We start from the raw sequence: 5,274 nt of genomic DNA on the forward strand, positions 1-5,274 counted from the left end.
CCTCAAACTTGCAATCCTCATGCCTCAGCTTCCTGAGTAGTTGGGATTATAGGAAGGTCAATTTCTGTTTTTTTTTTTTTTTTTTTTTTTTTTTTTTTTTTTTTTTTTTTTTTTTTTTTTGTGTGTGTGTGTGTGTGTGGTTTTCTTTTTCTTTTTTCTTTTCTTTTTTTTTTTTTTTTTGTACACGGGATTTCACTCAGGTGCACTCAATCACCAAGTCTCATCTCCAGTATTTTTTTTTTTTTTTTTTGGTATTTTATTTAGAGACAGGGTATCACTGAGTTCCTTAGCCCCTTGCTTTTGCTGAGGCTGGATTTGAACTTGCAATCCTCCTGCCTCAGCCTTTCAGGCTGGTGGGATTACAGGCATGTGCTATAGCACCAGGTGGAAGGTCAGTTTCTTGATTTGAAATAATCAGGCAGATCTGAGGCAGGGCTGCTTAAGTCTATGGATAGAAGATCCATATGTTTAGTTTTTGTCTCCACCTCTTTTTTCCCCTATTTTCTGTTACCTGTCCTTACAATATACTCAATAATGTATGTGCAGCAAGGCCTGCAAATATAGACACCACCCATTAGTCAATGGTGGACCTCTCTTACTAAGAGAAAAAGAAACAGTCCAAAAGTACTCTAGGAGTAGAGTGGAGATTGCCAGAGACTGGAAGATTTATTTATTTATTTATTTATTTATAAAGAGAGAGAAACGGGGGGAGGGAGAGAGAGAAAATATTTTAATATTTATTTTTGAGTTTTCAGTGGACACAATATCTTTAATTTTATGTGGTGCTGAGGGTCAAACCCAGCGCCTTGTGCATGACAAGCGAGCGCTTTACTGCTTGAGCCACATCCCCAGCCCCTGGAAGTTATTTTTTTGTTGGGTGAAAAGTTTCAGTTTGCCAAGATGGAAATGTCCTGAAAATGGTTGGTGGTGATGGTTGTACAAATGTGAATGTACTCAATGCCATGAAACTGTATAGATCAAGTGAAATATTAAATTTTATGAGTATTTTACATATATATATATATATGTATATATATATATATATATATATATATATATATATATATATATATATATATATATATATATATATATTTATATTTATTAGTAAATAAGCCAGATTCAGAAAGTTAAGAAGCCAGTAACACAAAGACCACATATTGTATGATTCCATTTATATGAAATATCTGGAATGTTTTCTCTCATAGAATGAAGTTTGACCAAAGAAAGCGGAAAAAGTGGGGAGGACTCCTGTGAAAATAGAAGGGAGATCAGTGGAGCAAAAGAAGGGGATAGATGGGGAGGGAGGAGGAATGGGAAAGGAGAGGAATAACGGAATGAAATTGACCAAATTGTGCTATGTACATGTGAATACACCACAGTTAATTTGACCTTTATATTTATATATAAAGAACTAATTTTTAAAATTATGAATAAATAGAAGGAAGACTAGTAGAGTAGAAGGGAAACAGGAGGAGGGAGAAGGAGAGGAAAAGGGGAAGTACTGGGGACTGAAGTGGAGAAAATTTTATTCCATGATGTATAATTATGTCAAAATGGGGCCCAGTATTATGTGGAACTATAATGTACTAATAAAACATTCAGAAATAAAAACATATGCTGTCTTGATGAAGATTTACTACTGATATACCACTTTTTAAAATGCATTTTTTAATTGATTTTTTAAAATGACAGTGCAAAACATTACAATTCGTATTACACTTATGGAGCACAGTTTTCATTTCTCTGGTTGTATATAAAATATATTCACACCAATTCATGTCTTTATACATGTACTTTGGATAATGATATGCAAACATAAGTCAAAATGTTATTCAAGTCAAAATGTCTGACTTTCTGTCGTCTCATTTTCCCTTTTGTGGTTGAGTCCTATCACTCCTATTTCAAAACTTAGCTCACATACCACTTTTTCTAAGTAGTCTTCTCTAATTTCTCAGCCAGAATTAACAGTTCCATTCTTTCTTTGAACTTAGACTTAACCAGTAAGGGGAAATAGCATATGACTCAATAAGTCCCATAGGTATATATGTAAGAGAAATGAAAATAAAACATATACATAGAAACTTGCACATGAATTTTATATGTCATTATTCATAAGAGCCAAAAAATATCTATATGATCCCAGGATCTGTCAGCTGAATAAAATGTGGTGTATCCATAAAAGGGAATATTATTTGGCAACAAAAAGAAATGAAGTATTGATACATGCTGCACTGTAGGTGAAACATCATGTTAAGAAGCCAGTCACCAAAAGACCACATATTGTATGATTCCATTTATATGAAATATCTGGAAAAATCAAAATATTAGAAACAATTGGTGGATAAATGGTTGTCACTTGTGTCTGAGGGGTGGGAGGGAGGTAAAGAATGACTACCAATGGGTGCAAGCTTTCTTTTGGAGGTAATAAAAATGTTCTAAAATTCCGGAGCCTCCACTCAGTCCCCTGCTGGTCTGCTCTGTGTGCCATAGACAGCATGGTCCCAGACATAGCAGTTGGCACTAAGCGGTCTGACGAGCTTTTCTCTACATGTGTCACTACTGGACCCTTTATCATGAGCAGCAACTCTGCTTCTGCAGCAAATGGAAATGACAATAAGAAGTTCAAAGGTGACAGCAGGAGTGTGGGAGTCCCCTCCTGCATGATCCATATCTGCAAGCTGCCCAGCGATGTCACAGAGGGCGAGGTCATCTCCCTGGGGTTGCCCTTTGGGAAAGTCACCAACCTCCTGATACTGAAGGACAAAAACCAGGCCTTCATTGAGATGAACACCCAGGAGGCGGCCAACACATGGTCAACTATTACACCTCGGTGACACCTGTGCTGCAGCCAGTCCATCTACATTCAGTTCTCCAACCACAAGGAGCTCAAGACTGACAGGTCCCCAAACCAAGTGTGGCCCAGGAGGCCCTGCAGGCCGTGAACTCAGTCCAGTGGGGGAACCTGGCCTTGGCCACCTCGACCACTGTCGTGGATGCTGGGATGGCAATGACTAGGTAGAGACCCGTGCTCAAGATCATCGTGGAGAACTTCTTCTACCCTGTGATTCTGGACGTGCTGCACTAGATCTTCTCCAAGTTCAGTGGCACAGTCCTGAAGATTATCACATTCACCAAGAACAACTACTTCCAGGTGTTGCTGCAGTATGCCAATCCTGTGAGCGCCCAGCACGCCAAGCTGTCGCTGGACAGGCAGAACACTACAATGCCTGCTTCACGCTGCGCATGGACTTCTCCAAGCTCACCAGCCCAACGTCAAGTACAATAAGGACAAGAGCCATGATTACAGGCACCCAGACCTGCCCTCTGGGGACAGCCAGCCCTCAATGGACCAGACCATGGCCATGGCCTTTGGTGCACCTGGTTTAATCTCAGCCTCTCCATGTGCAGGAGCTGGGTTCCCTCCCACCTTTGCAATTCCTCCAGCCACAGGTCTGTCTGTTCCTAACATGCACGGAGTCCTGGCCCCATTGGCCATTCCATCAGCTGCAGCTGCCATGGCTGCCGCAGGCCAAATCACCATCCCAGACCGGGGTGGCGGGGAGGGGCTGGGATCACAATCCTGCTGGTCAGCAACCTCAACCCTGAGAGAGTCACACCCCAAAGCCTCTTTATTCCTTTTGGCATCTATGGGGACGTGCAGCGGGTGAAGATCTTGTTCAACAAGAAGGAGAATGTGCTGGTGCTGATGGAAGATGGCAGCCAGTCCCAGCTAGCCATGAGCCACCTCAATGGGCACAAGCTGCACGGGAAGCCCATCCGCATTAGCTGTTCAAGAACCAGAATGTACAGCTGCCGCTTGAGGGCCAGGAGGACCAGGACCTCAACAAGGACTATGGCAACTCCCCCCTGCACCCCTTCAAGAAGCCCGGCTCCAAGAACTTCCAGAACATCTTCCTGCGCTCCGCCACCCTGCACCTTTCCAACATCCTGCCTTCCTTCACGGAAGAAGACCTCAAGGTCCTGTTCTCCAGCAACAGGGGCGTGGTCAAGGGGTTCAAATTCTTCCAGAAGGACCACGAGATGGCGCTGATCCAGATGGGCTCCCTGGATGAGGCGGTGCAGGTGCTCATCGACCTGCACAACCATGACCTGGGCGAGAACCACCAACTGTGAGTCTCCTTCTCCAAGTCCACCATCTAGGGGCCCAGCCCCAGCCGGGTCCGGAGGCACTTCTGTCATTCCAGAGAAAAGCCACTTTAAGAAGCAGCTGAAGTGACCTTAACAGACCAGAGATTTTATTTTATTTTATTTTTAAAGTGAAATAAGTTTACCTGTTTTTTAAAAAAAATTAAATCTAGCTCACCATGCTGACCTTGTGGTGACTGACGGCTCGGGCGCTCGGGGACTGCAGAAGGGGTCCCCAACCTGCCCAGGGTCAGGCCAGGCCAGAACCAGCACCCTGCCTTGCAGGGAGTGTTGTGCGGCCCTCAGGGGGCCCCCAACCATGACTTGGCCTCCTGGTGCCTTAAACCTCCCTGCCTTGTAGCAGCACGCCCACCCAAGGTGACCCAGGGAGCCAGGGGCAAGGGATCTGCTCCAGGCAAATGCAAAGCCGCCTCCTGCTCGGATGGATCATGTGCCCAGTGCTGGGACTGAGTGGAGACCAAGGTGCCAGCAGGGCTGGCTGACACCCTCCCATGTCAAGTGACTTGAATCATGTCAAGTGACATGATTCTCCTCATGTCCTCCAGACACCCAGGTCCCCCTCACCTGGCCAGGCCCAGAGGGGACAAACCCAGCCTCCTTGAGCTTTTAGCCTTTTGTTATAATCTTTGTATCATATTCTGATGTGATTGCAGACATCTGTGCCTAGTAATATTTCCAGTTGACCAAATATCGTAATCTTTTTTCATTTATTTGCAGAAGAAATAATTTTAAGTACCTTTTTATAGGAAGAGGATCCAGTGGTATGAGTGTAATCTTTCTCTTGGTATTACTTTGTATGCTGTACTTTCTATTTTATTCTTTGTAATCAATTAAATCATAGGCAGGACCCAGCCTCCCTGGGGGGCAGGGCCATGCTCTGCACTGCCCTCCTCAGTGGCCTTACTCAGCCTCCAAGATCTGCCTAGGAAGACCAGCCCTAGAACTTTCAGGGTTTGTTTGTTTGTTGTTGTTGTTATTTCCTTTTGCTTCAAATTTTGGACCAAAGTCATGTTTCTCTTCCTGTCTGCTCTGATGCTGGGACTCGAGCCGGTTGGAACCTCCAGGTTCTGACCACCCTCCTACCCTGGTGGACGCCTTGGTCCC

The 5,274-nt window shown here is 44.2% G+C and overlaps 1 pseudogene; it reads left to right on the forward strand.

Moving 5' to 3' along the window:
* The first annotated feature begins 2,495 nt into the window (after positions 1–2,495).
* On the forward strand, positions 2,496–4,164 carry LOC114084509 (polypyrimidine tract-binding protein 1-like; annotated as a pseudogene).
* Positions 4,165–5,274: the final 1,110 nt, after the last annotated feature.

The sequence above is a fragment of the Marmota flaviventris genome, chromosome 10 (assembly GCF_047511675.1).
Source record: "Marmota flaviventris isolate mMarFla1 chromosome 10, mMarFla1.hap1, whole genome shotgun sequence".
Lineage (NCBI taxonomy): Eukaryota > Metazoa > Chordata > Mammalia > Rodentia > Sciuridae > Marmota > Marmota flaviventris.